Here is a 21,016-nt window from a genome sequence, read left to right on the forward strand (position 1 = left end):
GCCCTCCACTCACTCAGCCCTCCACTCACTCAGCCCTCCACTCACTCAGCCCTCCACTCACTCAGCCCTCCACTCACTCAGCCCTCCACTCACTCAGCCCTCCACTCACTCAGCCCTCCACTCACTCAGCCCTCCACTCACTCAGCCCTCCACTCACTCAGCCCTCCACTCACTCAGCCCTCCACTCACTCAGCCCTCCACTCACTCAGCCCTCCACTCACTCAGCCCTCCACTCACTCAGCCCTCCACTCACTCAGCCCTCCACTCACTCAGCCCTCCACTCACTCAGCCCTCCACTCACTCAGCCCTCCACTCACTCAGCCCTCCACTCACTCAGCCCTCCACTCACTCAGCCCTCCACTCACTCAGCCCTCCACTCACTCAGCCCTCCACTCACTCAGCCCTCCACTCACTCAGCCCTCCACTCACTCAGCCCTCCACTCACTCAGCCCTCCACTCACTCAGCCCTCCACTCACTCAGCCCTCCACTCACTCAGCCCTCCACTCACTCAGCCCTCCACTCACTCAGCCCTCCACTCACTCAGCCCTCCACTCACTCAGCCCTCCACTCACTCAGCCCTCCACTCACTCAGCCCTCCACTCACTCAGCCCTCCACTCACTCAGCCCTCCACTCACTCAGCCCTCCACTCACTCAGCCCTCCACTCACTCAGCCCTCCACTCACTCAGCCCTCCACTCACTCAGCCCTCCACTCACTCAGCCCTCCACTCACTCAGCCCTCCACTCACTCAGCCCTCCACTCACTCAGCCCTCCACTCACTCAGCCCTCCACTCACTCAGCCCTCCACTCACTCAGCCCTCCACTCACTCAGCCCTCCACTCACTCAGCCCTCCACTCACTCAGCCCTCCACTCACTCAGCCCTCCACTCACTCAGCCCTCCACTCACTCAGCCCTCCACTCACTCAGCCCTCCACTCACTCAGCCCTCCACTCACTCAGCCCTCCACTCACTCAGCCCTCCACTCACTCAGCCCTCCACTCACTCAGCCCTCCACTCACTCAGCCCTCCACTCACTCAGCCCTCCACTCACTCAGCCCTCCACTCACTCAGCCCTCCACTCACTCAGCCCTCCACTCACTCAGCCCTCCACTCACTCAGCCCTCCACTCACTCAGCCCTCCACTCACTCAGCCCTCCACTCACTCAGCCCTCCACTCACTCAGCCCTCCACTCACTCAGCCCTCCACTCACTCAGCCCTCCACTCACTCAGCCCTCCACTCACTCAGCCCTCCACTCACTCAGCCCTCCACTCACTCAGCCCTCCACTCACTCAGCCCTCCACTCACTCAGCCCTCCACTCACTCAGCCCTCCACTCACTCAGCCCTCCACTCACTCAGCCCTCCACTCACTCAGCCCTCCACTCACTCAGCCCTCCACTCACTCAGCCCTCCACTCACTCAGCCCTCCACTCACTCAGCCCTCCACTCACTCAGCCCTCCACTCACTCAGCCCTCCACTCACTCAGCCCTCCACTCACTCAGCCCTCCACTCACTCAGCCCTCCACTCACTCAGCCCTCCACTCACTCAGCCCTCCACTCACTCAGCCCTCCACTCACTCAGCCCTCCACTCACTCAGCCCTCCACTCACTCAGCCCTCCACTCACTCAGCCCTCCACTCACTCAGCCCTCCACTCACTCAGCCCTCCACTCACTCAGCCCTCCACTCACTCAGCCCTCCACTCACTCAGCCCTCCACTCACTCAGCCCTCCACTCACTCAGCCCTCCACTCACTCAGCCCTCCACTCACTCAGCCCTCCACTCACTCAGCCCTCCACTCACTCAGCCCTCCACTCACTCAGCCCTCCACTCACTCAGCCCTCCACTCACTCAGCCCTCCACTCACTCAGCCCTCCACTCACTCAGCCCTCCACTCACTCAGCCCTCCACTCACTCAGCCCTCCACTCACTCAGCCCTCCACTCACTCAGCCCTCCACTCACTCAGCCCTCCACTCACTCAGCCCTCCACTCACTCAGCCCTCCACTCACTCAGCCCTCCACTCACTCAGCCCTCCACTCACTCAGCCCTCCACTCACTCAGCCCTCCACTCACTCAGCCCTCCACTCACTCAGCCCTCCACTCACTCAGCCCTCCACTCACTCAGCCCTCCACTCACTCAGCCCTCCACTCACTCAGCCCTCCACTCACTCAGCCCTCCACTCACTCAGCCCTCCACTCACTCAGCCCTCCACTCACTCAGCCCTCCACTCACTCAGCCCTCCACTCACTCAGCCCTCCACTCACTCAGCCCTCCACTCACTCAGCCCTCCACTCACTCAGCCCTCCACTCACTCAGCCCTCCACTCACTCAGCCCTCCACTCACTCAGCCCTCCACTCACTCAGCCCTCCACTCACTCAGCCCTCCACTCACTCAGCCCTCCACTCACTCAGCCCTCCACTCACTCAGCCCTCCACTCACTCAGCCCTCCACTCACTCAGCCCTCCACTCACTCAGCCCTCCACTCACTCAGCCCTCCACTCACTCAGCCCTCCACTCACTCAGCCCTCCACTCACTCACTCAGCCCTCCACTCACTCAGCCCTCCACTCACTCAGCCCTCCACTCACTCAGCCCTCCACTCACTCAGCCCTCCACTCACTCAGCCCTCCACTCACTCAGCCCTCCACTCACTCAGCCCTCCACTCACTCAGCCCTCCACTCACTCAGCCCTCCACTCACTCAGCCCTCCACTCACTCAGCCCTCCACTCACTCAGCCCTCCACTCACTCAGCCCTCCACTCACTCAGCCCTCCACTCACTCAGCCCTCCACTCACTCAGCCCTCCACTCACTCAGCCCTCCACTCACTCAGCCCTCCACTCACTCAGCCCTCCACTCACTCAGCCCTCCACTCACTCAGCCCTCCACTCACTCAGCCCTCCACTCACTCAGCCCTCCACTCACTCAGCCCTCCACTCACTCAGCCCTCCACTCACTCAGCCCTCCACTCACTCAGCCCTCCACTCACTCAGCCCTCCACTCACTCAGCCCTCCACTCACTCAGCCCTCCACTCACTCAGCCCTCCACTCACTCAGCCCTCCACTCACTCAGCCCTCCACTCACTCAGCCCTCCACTCACTCAGCCCTCCACTCACTCAGCCCTCCACTCACTCAGCCCTCCACTCACTCAGCCCTCCACTCACTCAGCCCTCCACTCACTCAGCCCTCCACTCACTCAGCCCTCCACTCACTCAGCCCTCCACTCACTCAGCCCTCCACTCACTCAGCCCTCCACTCACTCAGCCCTCCACTCACTCAGCCCTCCACTCACTCAGCCCTCCACTCACTCAGCCCTCCACTCACTCAGCCCTCCACTCACTCAGCCCTCCACTCACTCAGCCCTCCACTCACTCAGCCCTCCACTCACTCAGCCCTCCACTCACTCAGCCCTCCACTCACTCAGCCCTCCACTCACTCAGCCCTCCACTCACTCAGCCCTCCACTCACTCAGCCCTCCACTCACTCAGCCCTCCACTCACTCAGCCCTCCACTCACTCAGCCCTCCACTCACTCAGCCCTCCACTCACTCAGCCCTCCACTCACTCAGCCCTCCACTCACTCAGCCCTCCACTCACTCAGCCCTCCACTCACTCAGCCCTCCACTCACTCAGCCCTCCACTCACTCAGCCCTCCACTCACTCAGCCCTCCACTCACTCAGCCCTCCACTCACTCAGCCCTCCACTCACTCAGCCCTCCACTCACTCAGCCCTCCACTCACTCAGCCCTCCACTCACTCAGCCCTCCACTCACTCAGCCCTCCACTCACTCAGCCCTCCACTCACTCAGCCCTCCACTCACTCAGCCCTCCACTCACTCAGCCCTCCACTCACTCAGCCCTCCACTCACTCAGCCCTCCACTCACTCAGCCCTCCACTCACTCAGCCCTCCACTCACTCAGCCCTCCACTCACTCAGCCCTCCACTCACTCAGCCCTCCACTCACTCAGCCCTCCACTCACTCAGCCCTCCACTCACTCAGCCCTCCACTCACTCAGCCCTCCACTCACTCAGCCCTCCACTCACTCAGCCCTCCACTCACTCAGCCCTCCACTCACTCAGCCCTCCACTCACTCAGCCCTCCACTCACTCAGCCCTCCACTCACTCAGCCCTCCACTCACTCAGCCCTCCACTCACTCAGCCCTCCACTCAGCCCTCCACTCAGCCCTCCACTCAGCCCTCCACTCAGCCCTCCACTCAGCCCTCCACTCAGCCCTCCACTCACTCCTCCACTCACTCCTCCACTCACTCCTCCACTCACTCTCTCTACTCACTCCTCCACTCACTCCTCCACTCACTCCTCCACTCACTCCTCCACTCACTCCTCCACTCACTCCTCCACTCACTCCTCCACTCACTCCTCCACTCACTCCTCCACTCACTCCTCCACTCACTCCTCCACTCACTCCTCCACTCACTCCTCCACTCACTCCTCCACTCACTCCTCCACTCACTCCTCCACTCACTCCTCCACTCACTCCTCCACTCACTCCTCCACTCACTCCTCCACTCAGTCCTCTACTCACTCCTCCACTCACTCCTCCACTCACTCCTCCACTCACTCCTCCACTCACTCCTCCACTCACTCCTCCACTCACTCCTGCACTCAGTCCTCTACTCACTCCTCCACCCAGTCTTCTACTCACTCCTCCACTCACTCCTCCACTCACTCCTCCACTCACTCCTCCACTCACCCCTCCACTCACCCCTCCACTCACTGCTGGTTGGATGGCTGGTGGTTGCTTATAGGTGGTGGTGGTGGTGGTGCTGGTAGTGGTTGATGTTGTGGCCTACGGCTCCCGCCCCCCCTCCAGGGAAGATGAACAACCACGGAGGACACTGAGTGCAGCGGCGATGATGAGTCTGATGCCTTTTTCTGACCTCTCGCATCCCAGATGGGGGAGGGGGAGAATTACCTCCGCGTGAACCGAGTCATCTTATTAGGGGACTCTAATGCCCGGTTGGAACACGAAGCCAGACATTTTCTTTAGGGGGCGGGGGCGATGGGGTTTTGGGGGGCGGTGGAAGTCACGGAACGGACGGATGGACTCGGTAAAGGCAACTGAGTGGAGATTACATTTTGATTTAAAGCTTTCGTGACAGCAGGGATTTATATTCTTGGGTCATTTATTGTTTCCCCTTCTACGGGACTTTAACGAACCAACCAAGAATATGAGTGGAGGTTGTTTGGTGGTCACCAAGGCTGCTGATTGGTCACCGGTATGACGACTCCAGAATCAACGGAATCACGAGGGGGGAGGGGTGAGGAGGGGGGGGGGGGTGAGGAGTGGGGGTAGGATGGAGGAGGAGTTAAGAGGGCGGAGGATGGAGGAGGAGGAGGGTGGATGGGGAGGGGGGAAGAGGGATGAGGGAGAAGGGGAGGGAGGAGGGGGTAAAGGGGGGATGAGAAGGAGGATGATGAGGAGGAGGAGGAGGACGAGGGAGGGGGGAGGAGGCGGGAGAAGTGAGGAGGAGGAAGCGATGAGGGGGGAAGTGGTGGCATGAGGAGGGGGATGATGAAGAGGAAGGAGGAGAGAGGGGGAGGAGGGAGGGGAAGGAGGAGGGAGGCAGTGAGGAGGAGGATTAGTGGGGAGGAGGGAGGAGGAGGGGTGAGGGGGGATGGGGAAGGAATCCGATGAGCTATGAAGTGATAGGCTACCGGGTAATCTGTATTACTGTGTGTGTGTTAAATCATTACAAGCCCTTGCCCGCACAGTCTATGTGGGCAACCCGGGTGATCTCTGGCACTGTGTGTGTTAAATCTTTAACAGCACTTGGCCCAGGGTCTGTGTAGGCTACCCGGGTGATCTTTGTCTGTGTGTTGCTGCGTGTTCGGCGCGCGATCGATTGTGTGCGCATGTTGTTAAATTCCACGTCTCCAGGTGACACTCCGCTACACACACACTGCACAATAGATAACACCCTACACACACTACACACACACACTGCACACAATATACAACACACACACACACACTACACACACTACATAACACACACACTATACACAATACATAACACACACACACTATACACAATACATAACACACACACACTATACACAATACATAACACACACACTATACACAATACATAACAAACACACTATACACAATACATAACACACACGCTACACACACTACACACACACACTATACACACTATACACAATAGACAACACACACACACTATACACACTACATAACACACACACACTATACACACTACATAACACACACACACTATACACAATACATAACACACACAAACACACACACTATACACAATACATAACACACACACACGCTACACGCTACACACACTACGCACACCACACACAACAGCCACCGTTCGCCACTAAGCGGTTCTTGTGCCAGGCTAGGTGCACGTTGAGGCTACCGAGTGAAGTCTCGATTTGCGTTGTGCTAGCAGGAGGTGGCGGGGCAAACCACGTGGTGCCATGGGTCGACTGACTGATATGAGCGGCAGATGCTCCACCCGTGCCACCTCCCCCCTACCCTGCCAAGGGACCGTCCATAAATGACGTCACACACCTATTGGGGGGGCGGGGGGTGGTCAGACATTTGTGACGATGTGTGACGAGGGTGAGGGGGGGTTGAGAAATGTGACGTCACATCAAAATGCGAAACTTTAAATAAATATATGATTGTTATAACAACACTAATTGTTATAACAACACTCCTACAACATTAAACACGCACTACAATGACAATAGTTTAAAGCGATTTGAAGCACGTTTTATTTTCAAAATGGAAATATGATTTGGGGGGTGGGGGGGGCAGAGCTTTGTGACGTCATATTTGAGGGGGGGTGGGCGGGTCTGACTATTTGTGACGCCGTGCGACGAGGGAGGGGGAGGGGTCAAAAATCGCCCAAAATCGCGTGACGTCATTTATGGACGGCTCCCCAACTCGCTGTTGTTGCTGGAGAGGCGACTGCCTCCTACTGCTCAGCAGCAGCAGCAGCGGCGTCCTTCACGAGCCTCCTCCTCCTCCTCCTCCGTCACACAGGTCGATCTTGACACCGCTGGTGCCGGTCATAGGCCATTGTGTGCGCGCATGAAGTCAAATGTAGACGCACGGGCACAGCAAAGACAAAGATCAACCTATAGCATCAACGTTCTGCAGGGGCAAGTGCTGTTAGCGAGTAGCACCTCTATGAGGCCGATCTTGACACCGCCGGGTGGCGGTCATCGGCAAGTCCACTCAGCTCCACGTCCTCCTGCAGCGCATCAGCTTCCTATCTCTTCTCTACCCACACATCACACGATAGATTGACTCCAACTGGCCCGGTAGCAGCGTCCTTCGCGAGCCTCCTCCTCCTCCTCCCTCCTCCACCACAGAGCCCGATCTCGACACCGCTGGTGCCGGTCATCGGCAAGTCCACTCAGCTCCACGTCCTCCTGCAGCGCATCAGCTTCCATCTCTTCTCCAGGCCGTGCCGCGCCCGTTTAGCCCTCCTATATCCGGCCAGACACACACAAGACAAAGATCCCCCGTATAGCCTAGACGTACGTCTGGGGCAAGTTTTGGGGAGGTCTCCGGTGTTGATGGCCGTGAGCGGGAATCGAACCCGGGTTCTCTGCCGGGTTCGTAAAACAGCGCCACTCAGTGGCGTCAAACCGGAAGTGCCTGTGCCAGGCTAGGTGCACTTTGAGGCTACCGCGTGAAGTGTCGGAGGCTCGCTGCTGACAGGAGGTCAGCAGGCGCCATGTGTTGGCTGATTGCGATGACCGCCCTGTGCCAACTTGCTCTATTTTATCCGCCCGGCGCTCCGATCGTTGTTGTGACGACTGCCTCCAACTGCCCAGCAGCAGCAGCGTCCTTCACAAAGATCCCCTGTGTAGCCTTAACAGACTGTAGGGGCAAGTGCTGTTAGCGAGCAACTATGTAGGGGCAAGTGCTGTTAGCGAGCAACTATGAAGGCCGGAACGGTACACGAGTGGGTGGGTGGCCAGCACCACGCCCGACCGCCTTTGTCTTCCTAGTGGCGATTTTTTTACGCACCGCACCAGGTGCTCATTTGAGTCTGAGTCGACCTAGGGGAGGCCCAGCACCGGTTCAGATAATCGTCACCGTTATTGGCCATGAGCGGGAATCGAACCCGTGTCGCCAGGGTCGTCAGGGTCGTGTGCAGCGCGCTAACCGCTACACTACCGCTCCTTCACACACAGACACACAAACACACACTCACAGACACACACACAAAGACACACTCACAGACACTCACAGACACACACACTCACAGACACTCACAGACACACACAGACACACACACACTCACAGACACACAAACACACACTCACAGACACACACACAGACACACACACTCACACACACTCACAGACACTCACAGACACACACAGACACACACAGACACACACACACTCACAGACACACAAACACACACTCACAGACACACACACAGACACACACACTCACAGACACTCACAGACACACACACACTCACAGACACTCACAGACACTCACAGACACACACAGACACAGACACACACACAAAGACACACTCACAGACACACACACAAAGACACACACACAAAGACACACTCACAGACACACACACAAAGACACACTAACAGACACACACAAACACACACTCACAGACACACACACAGACACACTCACACTCACAGACACACACATACACACACTCACACACACAGACACACACACAGACACTCACAGACACACACAGACACACACTCACACACACAAACACACACACACAGACACACAGACACACACATACACACACACACAGACACTCACAGACACACACACTCACACACAGACACACACACTCACACACACTCACACACACACACATACATGCATGACGAGGCAGGGTCTGTATTCAATAGGACCCCCCCCCCTCAGCCGATATCGCCACTCTAAGGGATTTTATTTCGTCTGATTTGTAAGCGATCTCCTGAACACAGGGAGGCTCATTCATCCACCCATTCATGCATTCACACACACACACAACGACACAGATCCCCCCGTATAGCCTTCAACAGACTGTTGGGCCAAGTGCCGTTGAGCGAGCAGCACCTGAGAAGGCCGGCAACCCCCCGCGCGGCGACTTCTACACATCGCACCGAGTGCTCATTTGAGGCTGAGTCGACCTAGGGGATGCCCAGGAACCGGCTCAGGAATTCGACACCGGCGTTGGCCGTGAACGGGAATCGAACCGCGCGTCGTAGATTCGGTAGCCACAGGCACAGCGCAAAAACGCACAAAGACAAAGATCACCCGTGTAGCCTGTAGCAGACTGTTGGGGGCAAGTGCCGTTGAGCGAGTAGCAGCGCCTGTGAAGGCCGGCACGGTGGCACACGAGAGGGGGTTTGGTGGCCAAGCAACAACGCCCGACCGCCTTTGTCTCCCCCCCCCCCCCAGTGACGTAGCTTACTACAAACCGCACCAGCAGCGTCCTTCACGAGCCTCCTCCTCCTGCACAGAGGCCGATCTTGCCACCTCCGCTAGCAGTCATCTGCAAGTCGACTCAGCTCCACATCCTCCTCTGTCGCATCGGCTCCACCTACTCAAGCCTGCACGACACACACGCTGACACCATAACACAAAGATCCCCCGTGTAGCCTCGACACATCGGTGGGGCAAGCGCTGTTTTCGTGAACAGCACCTATGAGGGCCGACGCCGCAAACGAGTAGGGGGGTGGGTGGCGAGCGACCACGCCCGGCCGCCTTTGTCTCCCCCGGTGGCGATGTTTAACACATCGAACCAGGTACTGGTTTGAGGCTGAGTCGACCTAGGTGGAGGCCCAACGACCGGTTCAGACACACGTGCGTGCGTATAATCATACACGCTAAATTGAACTTTTCCCTCCGGCACATCAAAGCCTCAAGCATACACATTGCAGCAATTTCAAAACTAGGTCATCATCATTTGGGTTGCCCAGGGCATGCGGTGTGTGTATCAGATGTGTGTGTGTGTGTGTTGACGTGTGTGTGTGTGATGATCTGTATGTGTGGGGGAGCGGTGGTGGTAGTGGTTAGCGCTACGCTGCGCTACGAACCCGGCGACCCGGGTTCGATTCCCGCTCACGGCCACCAACAACACCCAGTGACGATTCTCTGAACCGGACCCCCACCCCCCCTCCCACCCCTAGGTCGACTCAGCCTCAAACGAGTACCGAGTGCGATGTGTTAAAACATCGCCACTGGGGGAGACAAAGGCGGCCGGGTGCGGTGCTGACCACCCACCACCTCGCGTGCCGTTCCGGCCTTCATAGATGCCGCTGCTCGTTAACGGCACTTGTCCCAGCAGTCTGTCGAGGCTACACGGGGGATCTTTGTCTTTGGGGTCTCAACTAGTTTCTGTGGGGGGGGGGAGGGGGGCATTCACCAGCCAATCAGATCTTTCCCATAGCACCCCCCCCCCCCCCAAATCCCCAGCCCCCCTCTCCCCCACTGCCCCTCCCCCCACCGCCCACTCGGTTCCTATTCACTTTGTGTCAGCATCGCCCGATTCAAGAGCAGCAGCAGGAGTCACTCACCAATCACGGGGGGGGGGGGGGGGGGGAGGGCGGCACTCCACGGTGCTATGCCGGGGACGCGTCCCGTACTCCTCGGGACAGTACAGAGCGTGGAAGCGATTCACGATCGTGGCTGGCGTTGTCGACGCTTTCCGTCTTTGTCTCTCCTCTACTCCTCCATACCCCCTCCTCCTCTCCCTCCCCCTCTCTCCCTCCCCCTCTCTCCCTCCCCCTCTCTCCCTCCCCCTCTCCCCCTCCCCCTCTCTTCCTCCCCTCTCTCCCTCCCCTCTCTCCCTCCCCTCTCTCCCTCCCTCTCTCCCTCCCCCTCTCTCCCTCCCCTCTCTCCCTTTCCCTCCCCCTTTCCCTCCCCTCTCTCCCTCCCTCTCTCCCTCCCCCTTTCCCTCCCCTCTCTCCCTCCCCCTCTCTCCCTCCCCTCTCCCTCCCCCTCTCCCCCCCCTCTCCCCGTCTCTCCTCCCTCCCCTCTCTCCCTCCTCCTCTCCCTCCCCTTCTCGCTCTCCCTCCCTCTCCTCCCCCTCTCTCCGTCTCCCTCCCCTCTCCCTCCCCTCTCCCCGTCTCTCCTCCCTCCCCCCTCCCCTCCTCCCCCATCTCCCTCTCGCTGCCTCTCGTCCGCTCTCCGTGGAGATGCTGAGACGCAGTTGTTCAGTGAAGGAGCCTCGAAGCGAAGAGAGCGAGGCAGAGCGTGTGTGAGAGAGAGAGGAGTGTGTAAATCAGGAAACGTGGAGAGTGGGGAGAGCGATACCAGAGAGAGATAGAGGAGACGCAAGATACATCAGGAGAGAGATATCAACATAGAGATATCTGCACACACAGAGAGAGAGCGTGAGAGAGAGAGAGGAGTGTGTAAATCAGGAGACGTGGAGAGTGGGGAGAGCGATACGAGAGAGATAGAGGAGACGCAAGATACATCAGGAGAGATATCAACATAGAGATATCTGCACACACAGAGAGAGAGCGTGAGAGGAGTGTGTAAATCAGGAGACGTGGAGAGTGGGGAGAGCGATACGAGAGAGAGAGAGGAGACGCAAGATACATCAGGAGAGAGATATCAACATAGAGATATCTGCACACACAGAGAGAGAGCGTGAGAGAGAGAGGAGTGTGTAAATCAGGAGACGTGGAGAGTGGGGAGAGCGATACGAGAGAGATAGAGGAGACGCAAGATACATCAGGAGAGAGATATCAACATAGAGATATCTGCACACACACACAGAGAGAGAGAGAGGAGTGTGTAAATCAGGAGACGTGGAGAGTGGGGAGAGCGATACCAGAGAGAGATAGAGGAGACGCAAGATATATCAGGAGAGAGATATCAACATAGAGATATCTGCACACAGAGAGAGAGCGTGAGAGAGAGGAGTGTGTAAATCAGGAGACGTGGAGAGTGGGGAGAGCGATACCAGAGAGAGATATATAGAGAAGACGTAAGATACATCAGGAGAGAGATATCAACATAGAGATATCTGCACACACAGAGAGCGAGGCAGAGCGTGTGAGAGAGAGAGAGGAGTGTGTAAATCAGGAGACGTGGAGAGTGGGGAGAGCGATACGAGAGAGATAGAGAAGACGCAAGATACATCAGGAGAGATATCAACATAGAGATATCCGCACACACACAGAGAGAGAGAGCGTGAGAGAGAGAGGAGTGTGTAAATCAGGAGACGTGGAGAGTGGGGAGAGCGATACGAGAGAGATAGAGGAGACGCAAGATACATCAGGAGAGAGATATCAACATAGAGATATCTGCACACAGAGAGAGAGAGCGTGAGAGAGAGAAAGAGGAGTGTGTAAATCAGGAGACGTGGAGAGAGAGAGAGGAGGGGGGGAGAGCGATACGAGAGAGAGAGAGGGAGCTCAGCAAGAGATAGAGGGAGAGAGAGAGATTGACTCAAAGATTTATCTCAATCTCCAAGGAAGGACTGTATACACGCAAGTGACACGGAGAGCAGAAAAACATTTCAATTCCATCCCCCCCCCCCGCCCACACAAAATACACACGGGGAGAGGAAGAGAGAGATAGAGAGAGATATAGAGAGATAGTGAGAGATAGTGAGAGAGTTAGGGAGAGATAGAGAGAGAAAGAGAGTGAGGTAGGGAGAGAAAGATAGAGAGAGATATAGAGAGATAGTGAGAGATAGTGAGAGAGTTAGGGAGAGATAGAGAGAGAAAGATAGAGAGATAGAGAGAGAAAGATAGAGAGATAGGGAGAGATAGAGAGAGAGGAGAGAGATAAAGAGAGCGAGATAGAGAGAGAAAGATAGAGAGATAGGGAGAGAGAGAGGAGAGAGATAAAGAGAGCGAGATAGAGAGAGATAGGGAGAGAGATAGGTAGAGATAGAGAGAGAGGAGAGAGATAAAGAGAGCGAGATAGAGAGAGAAAGATAGAGAGAGATAGGGAGAGAGAGGAGAGAGATAAAGAGAGCGAGATAGAGAGAGAAAGATAGAGAGAGAAAGATAGAGAGAGATAGGGAGAGAGAGAGAGGAGAGAGATAAAGAGAGCGAGATAGAGAGAGAAAGAGATAGCGAGAGAGAGGAGAGATGACGAGGAGCCACGCGGCACACCACATCCAGGAGATCCCCCGGACCACGTCTCCGTCGGCAGGCGAGAGATCGCGCGCGAGAGATGCAACTGTGCCCGCGTAGTGCGCGAGAGGGAGAGGAAAGGGGAGAGATAAACGGGAGAGAGAGAGAGGGAGAGAGTGGAGGGAGGGAGAGAGGGGAGAGAGAGGGGGGGGAGAGAGAGACACAGAGGGGGAGGGAGAGCGTTCTTGAACAGACCTCTCCGCACCCACGGTGCCCTTCAGAATCTCTGCGCCCTCGAGTCGACCGCGAGACGGACTCCTGCCCGACTACGGAGCGACTGACGGTCCTACGGACTGGCCGACTGGCTGGCTGTCTGACTGACTGACCGTCTGACTAACCGTATGATTGCCCGACTGACTGACTGATTGTCCGACTGACTGACTGTCTGACTGACTGACCGTCTGACTAACCGTATGATTGCCCGACTGACTGACTGATTGTCCGACTGACTGTCTGACTGACTGACCATCTGATTGCCCGACTGGCTGACTGATTGTCCGACTGACTGACTGTCTGACTGACTGACCATCTGACTAACCGTATGTTTGCCCGACTGACTGATTGCCCGACTGACTGACTGACCGTCTGACTAACCGTCTGATTGCCCGACTGGCTGACTGATTGTCCGACTGACTGGCTGACCGTCTGACTAACCGTCTGATTGCCCGACTGACTGGCTGACCGTCTGACTAACCGTCTGATTGCCCGACTGGCTGACTGATTGCCCGACTGACTGGCTGACCGTCTGACTAACCGTCTGATTGCCCGACTGGCTGACTGATTGCCCGACTGGCTGACTGACTGTCTGACTGACGGTCTGACTGTCTAACTGCCTGACTGACCATCTGATTAGCCGTCTGACTGATTGTCCGACTGTCCGACTGTCTAACTGACTGCCTGACCATTTGACTGACTGTAAATATGCCTATCTGACCGGCTACCTACCAGTCCACCAGCCAGTCTGCCTACCTACCAACATGCCCTCTCTGCCCATGTGACTAGCCCACGTACTCGCCCTGCCTGCTCTACTGCCTACGAGTCTGACCGAGAGTACCTGACTGAGTAACCCGACTATCTGATTGAGAATTCGCACGAATGCCTGGCTCAGTGTACGATTAAGTACCAGACCGCGTACATGACACTGCAACTGAGTGCCTGGCTGAGTAACTGAGTACCCGAACATCTGACTTAGTACCATTCTGGGAACGTGACTATCTTACTGATCGCCCGCCTGGGTGCCCGACTGAGGAGGACGTGGCCGAGTAGCCTGGCCGGGAAGCTCTGCTCGCCCAGGATATCCAACCACGTCAGGATGGTACGCGCAGTTTGCACGACTCTGAAAACGCGATTCGCAGGTGAGCTGCGCAGATTTCGAATCACACGCGCGCGCGTGTGCACACACACATACGTGTGTGTGTACGTGCACGTGCGTGCGTGTGTGTGCACGCGCGCGTGTGTGTGTACACTTGCGTGTGTGTGTGCACGCACGTTTGTGTGTACACGCGCGTGCGTGTGTGTGTGCACGCACGTGTGTGTGCACGTGCGTGTGTGTGTGTGTGTACGCGCGTGTGTGTGTGCACGTGTGTGTGCGCACTTGCGTGTGTGTGTGCACGTGCGTGTGTGTTCACGTGCGTGTGTTCACGCGCGTCTGTATGTATGTGTGTGTGTGTGCACACACACGCACGCGCGTGTACACACACGCACGCGCGTGTACACACACGCACGCGCGTGTACACACACGCACGTGCGTGCACACACACGCACGCGCGTGTACACTCAAACGTGCGTGCACGCACACACACGCAAGTGTACACACGCACGCGCGTGCACACACACGCACGCGCGTGTACACACACACGTGCGTGCACACACACGCAAGTGTACACACGCACGCGCGTGCACACACACGCACGCGCGTGTACACACACACGTGCGTGCACACACACGCAAGTGTACACACACACGCGCGCGTGCACACACACGCACGCACGTGCACACACACACGCACGCGCGTGTACACACACACACACACGCACGCGCGTGTACACACACACACGTGCGTGCACACACACGCAAGGGCACACACACACGCGTACACATACACACACACACGCAAGTGTACATACACCTACGCAAGTGCGCACACACACACGCGCGTACACACACACACACGTGCACACACACACACACACGTGCACACACAGCAGGTCCCCGTGTGTACGAGACACGTGCACAGACAAAGGTGCCCCCCTCCACCCCCACCGTGGAGCTTTAGCAGATTGTGTTGGGGCGGTGGGTGGGGGGTAGGGGGTGGGGGGTGGGTGGGTGGGTGGGGGGGTGTGTGACCAGCAACAGGCCACGGCCGCCTTTGTCTCCCCAACGCTACCTGCGCACCGCGCCGGCCACGCCGTCGTGGTCCGCACGCGGCGCTTGCTCGGCCAGCTCGTAGCGCCTGGAGCCTCGAGCCAGCCCCGTCCGTGGTGGTAATTCCACATTCCCGTGCCTGGAGGGAGTCCATCCTATCGGTGAAACCCCAGCCCCCCCCCCTCCCCCCACCACTCCACCCCGCAAAGTGGTACCGTCATTTTATCGACCTCGGAAGTCGGCCGGCCGGTTCGATGATTGCGGGGTTTGATGATCGGTCGTCGTCGGTGGAGGTTGCTCGTGACACGTACGGAGATACCGGGGGAGATAAAGGCGGCCGAGGAAGGGCTTTGCCGTAGTAGGTGCTCGCTCACGGCACTTTGCCAACCAACAGTCGGGCTACCAGGGGGACCTTTGCCTTCGCGCTGCGCACGGGGGAGCGGTGGCGCCGCGGTTAGCGACGCTGCGCTCCGCTACGGAACGCCCCGGGAAACGGATCCGAGTTCGATTCCAACGTCGCCGCTGACGAATCATCCGGAACCGGTCGTGGGCCTCCCCTAGGTCGACTCAGCCTCAAAATGAGTTCCCCATTTGTGGGGGGGGGGGGGGAGTGGAGGAGGAGAAGACAAAGGCGGCCGGGCATGGTGGCTGGCCACCCCACCACCTCGTGTGCGCCGTGCCGGCCTTCATAGCCGCCGCTAGTCGTTAGCAGCTCTTGCCCCGGCAGTCTGCTGAGGCTACACGGGGGACCTTTGCCTTCGCGCTGCGTAGGGGGGGAGCGGTGGCGCTGCGGTTAGCGCCACGCTGCGCTACGGAATCCCCGGACAACGGACCCGAGTTCGATCCGAACGGGCCATAGGCGGCTTCCCCCTGGGTCGACTCAGCCTTAACATCTCGGGGGAGGGGGGGGGGTGGAGATACAAAGGCGGCCGGGACGTGGTGCCAATCTCGCACCCCATCGTGTGTATCGCTCCGGCCTTAATAGGTGCTCGCTAACAGCACTTACCCCCCTGTGCGTATGTAACGTGGTACTTAATACTAAGGCTGCTGACTTAAAAGGAAAAAAAATAATTTGACGTTTCGGGCAATGCCCCTGCTCCATGGCACATTGTGTGTGTACGCGAGACAGATTCACTCTCTACACCATCGCCCTATAGAATGTGTGCATCGCTATCTCTGTGTGTCTCTGAATATCTCTGTGTCTCTGTATATCTCTGTGTGTCTCTGTGTATCTTTGTGTCTCTGTATATCTCTGTGTGTCTCTGTATATTTCTGTGTGTCTCTATGTGTCTCTGTGTGTCTCTGTATATCTCTGTGTGTCTCTGTATATCTGAGTCTCTGTTTATCTCTGTGTGTCTCTGTATATCTCTGTGTGTCTCTATGTGTCTCTGTGTGTCTCTGTATATCTTTGTGTGTCTCTGTATATCTGTGTGTCTTCTTTATATATCTGTGTGTCTCTGTATATCTCTGTGTGTCTCTGTATATCTCTGTGTGTCTCTGTATATCTCTGTGTGTCTCTGTATATCTCCGTGTGTCTCTGTATATATCTGTGTGTCTCTATGTGTCTCTGTGTGTCTCTATGTGTCTCTGTATGTCTGTATATCTCTGTGTGTCTCTGTATATCTCTGTGTGTCTCTGTATATCTCTGTGTGTCTCTGTATATCTCTGTGTGCCTCTATGTGTCTCTGTGTCTCTATATATCTGTGTGTCTCTGTATATCTCTGTGTGTCTCTATATATCCCTGTGTGTCTCTATATATCTCTGTGTGTCTCTATATATCTCTGTATGTCTCTATGTGTCTCTATATATCTGTGTGTCGCTGTGTATCTCTGTGTCTCTGTATATCTGTGTGCCTCTGTATATCTCTGTGTGTCTCTTTATATCTCTGTGTGTCTCTATATATCTCTGTGTGTCTCTGTATATCTCTGTGTGTCTATATATCCCTGTCTCTATATATCTCTGTGTGTCTCTGTATATCTCTGTGTGTCTCTATATATCTCTGTGTGTCTCTGTATGTCTCTGTATGTCTCTGTGTGTCTCTATGTGTCTCTATGTGTCTCTGTGTGTCTCTGTATATCTCTGTGTCTCTATATATCTCTGTGTCTCTGTATATCTCTCTGTGTCTCTATGTGTCTCTATGTGTCTCTGCGTGTCTCTATGCGTCTCTATGTGTCTCTCTATATCTCTATATATCTCTGTAGCTATGTGTATAATCTCTTACTCCCTCTGCATATCTCTCTCTCTCTCCCTGTATGGGGAGTGGTGGTGCTGCATATCGAGCCCGAGTTCGATTCCCGCTCACGGTCAACGCCAGTGACAATCATGTGAACCGGTCTTGCCCCGACAGTGTGCAACACAGGCAGACTTCTCCTGTGTCTTTGTACTGGGGAGACAAAGACGGCCGGGCACGCTGGTTGCTGAACGAGCCGACCCGCCTCGGCGTGCACCGTTTGGCGGCCTTGTGGATGAGGAACTTTCCACTGCAGAGTCGAGATGAGTCGTGTTGGCCTTGTCGGTGGAATTACATTTCCATTTCCCGGTCCATCCTTTACCGGGAGAGCCATACGTGGGTCGCCGGGGGGGGAGGGTAGCGCTCACTGCACAGACGTCTGTCCGTCTGTCTATCCACGCGGAGGGCAGGCCTCTTACCCCGAGCCTGCCACGATTCATTCCGGGTTGTTGTTGTTGTTAAAACAACATATATACACACACACATAGGCAGATTTGGCATTAACAGACTGTTGGGGCAAGTGCTGTCCGCGTAGTTCCAGCAGCAGCAGCTATGAAGGTCGACTCGGTTACAGGAGGGTGATGGGTGGAACAGGGGTGGAACAGGGTTGTTGTTTTTGTTGTTGTTGTTAAAACAACATATATACACACATACATACACAGGCAGATTTGGCATTAACAGACTGTTGGGGCAAGTGCTGTCCGCGTAGTTCCAGCAGCAGCAGCTATGAAGGTCGACTCGGTTACAGGAAGGTGATGGGTGGAACAGGGGTGGAACAGGGTTGTTGTTGTTGTTGTTAAAACAACATATATATACACACATACACACACAGGCAGATTTGGCATTAACAGACTGGTGGGGCAAGTGCTGTCCGCATAGTTCCAGCAGCAGCAGCAGCAGCTATGAAGGTCGACTCGGTTACAAGGGGTACCTCTGCGGATGTGTATACTTTAACTTAGCTATTTCAATGAGCCATTTCAATGCTAAATTATATGCTAATTCCTTTGTCAAGGCGCTTTGTGTTTTTCTTCTCACACAGCTTAAAGGTCGTGATATAAGCGTGGCTTCTCTCACTCCAGCGCTGTCCTCCAGACAGTCTCGTCCCTTCACCTGATGAAGGCCGCTTGTGTTGTGGCCGAAACGTCGTGATTTTTTGTTATTTTATTTTCACCTACGTGACTTTACCCAATAGAACCAAAGAGTATGGAACAGGGTTGTTGTTGTTGTTGTTAAAACAACATATATACACACATACACACACAGGCAGATTTGGCATTAACAGACTGTTGGGGCAAGTGCTGTCCGCGTAGTTCCAGCAGCAGCAGCAGCTATGAAGGTCGACACCGTTACAGGAGAGTGATGGGTGGAACAGGGGTGGAACAGGGTTGTTGTTGTTCACTGTAACACTAAGTAGACTTTCGCCACCAATATCATCCATAATGCAGGGGGAGTTGATCGCGTAAATATATCAATGTGTCGTTAAACCCGCCACCACCCGACGCCTCCAATTAGTAAAGGGGTTTGTCACGTAAACCAAACGTGGTAATTCGTTACTAGTACAGCACCGCGGTGTGTTGGAGAGTTCTTGAACACACTGTGGCTGAGCACGTTGTTGTTCACGTGACAAACCTTACTGGCTGAGTCGGGTGGTGGAGGGTTACGACACATTCATACTCACGTGATCTAACCCACAAACACCTCTATTATGGGTTGTTGTTGTTGTCGTTAAATATACAACAACAACCGCCATCCGCCACTAAATAGCTTTGACGTCACCACAACGCTTGTGCCAGGCCATGTGCACCTTTAAGGCCACGTGAAGTGTCGAACGCCCGCTGGCAGGAGGTCACGGGGCAGACCCAGGTGCCACGGGTCGACTGACTGAGACGAGTGGCTGTTGCACCACCTGTGCCTCCTACTGTGCCACCTTGCTGTGCTTTAGCCACCCGGCGCTCCGCTCGTTGTTGTGAGCGTCGCTCCTTCGCCCTCCGTTGTTGTTGGAGGGCGACTGCCTCCAACTGCCCAGCAGCGTCCTTCACGAGCCTCCTCCACAGAGGCCGATCTTGACACCGCTGGTACCAATCATCGGCAAGTCCACTCAGCTCCACGTCCTCCTGTACCACATCACTCCATCTCTTCTCTAGCCTGTGCCGCGCCCGATTAGCCCCCTCTAACTGTCCGAACAAAAGCTGTTTCGGCATGCGGTGGCTGGGCATGCTGGCTACATGACCCAGCCAACGCAGCCTTGCCTGCCGGAGGTGCTCACCGATGGGACATTGTCCAGAGGCCGATATATATATACACACACACACAGGCAGGCAGACCTCGCTTAGCGCTGAAGACTCGCATCCTGGGGTTGGTGAGCGTTTATCGAAACGGCGTTAACCGGGGTGGAGTCGTGATTCCAAATGCCTTCCGTGTTGCCAACGTAATTACGTGGGAGGCCTAATTCGTGGTTGTCGGTAAACGGCGCTGGTGATTAGCGCTCATATAATGGGGGCGGTAAACATGTATTTTATCATTTTGCATGAGATCAAATTAGAATTGTTATCGTGAAATAATGATACGGTTTTTTAAAAAATATATATATATATAACGAGAGACACGGAGATGGTGCCGGTCACTTACCGCCAGATCCAAGACACACGGCCACCTGATGTCACGTTCACGTTGAAAATCTCTCCCGCACCCTCTCTATACGCGTCTCGCTGCATCTCTCTTTTGTTACAAAACCGGTAACCACGTGGCTGCGAGAGTGAAACCGGTTTACAAACCGAAATATTACGATGATTTCGTTGGCGATGCTGCTGCTGCTGCATTAACAGTGGTGCATAAGCACAGACAACAACATCAACAACTTTCGATTTAAAGCTTTCGTGACTGCAATGATTCATCTTCTTTGGTTCTTTCGGTAAAGTCACGTAGAATGATAATAAAAGAATAAATTGATAAAATAACACAATAATATTCTCAGTGAGAATATTATTATCTCAGTGAGAATATTATTGTGTTATTTTATTTTATCAATTTATTATTTTATTATCATTCTACGTGACTTTACCGAAAGAACCAAAGAAGAAGAACATCAACAACAATAACAGACAACGTTTCAGGCAATGGACCTACTTAACACACGCCAACAAAGCAAGCGCCTATGAAGGCTGCCGGAACTGTGGCACAGGAAGGGGGGTGACTGGACCAGCAACCACACGACGCAGTGGCGATGGTTTTGTTTGTTTTGTTGTTTACACATTTTGAGGCTG

At 55.5% G+C, this 21,016-nt stretch overlaps 1 protein-coding gene and 1 long non-coding RNA gene across 2 annotated transcripts in view; one reads left to right on the forward strand and one right to left on the reverse strand.

Annotated features, from left to right (window-relative positions):
- Positions 1-4,305: 4,305 nt before the first annotated feature.
- LOC142906424 (uncharacterized) lies at positions 4,306-13,216 on the reverse strand. Its single transcript, XR_012930239.1, has 3 exons — positions 13,139-13,216; positions 9,487-9,629; positions 4,306-7,504 (listed from the first exon to the last, which is right to left on the reverse strand). It is a non-coding gene; the product is annotated as an uncharacterized LOC142906424 (long non-coding RNA).
- The window catches only part of LOC116956257 (SLIT and NTRK-like protein 2), a 108,966-nt gene continuing 99,082 nt past the window's right edge, over positions 11,133-21,016 (forward strand). The window contains exon 1 of the mRNA XM_076054114.1: positions 11,133-14,514. The gene's annotated coding sequence lies outside the window, so the exon portion shown is untranslated. The remainder of the gene's footprint in view (positions 14,515-21,016) is intronic.

The sequence above is a fragment of the Petromyzon marinus genome, chromosome 64, assembly GCF_048934315.1.
Source record: "Petromyzon marinus isolate PM22_M1 ecotype Great Lakes invasive population chromosome 64, UKy_Petmar_22M1.pri1.0, whole genome shotgun sequence".
NCBI lineage: Eukaryota > Metazoa > Chordata > Hyperoartia > Petromyzontiformes > Petromyzontidae > Petromyzon > Petromyzon marinus.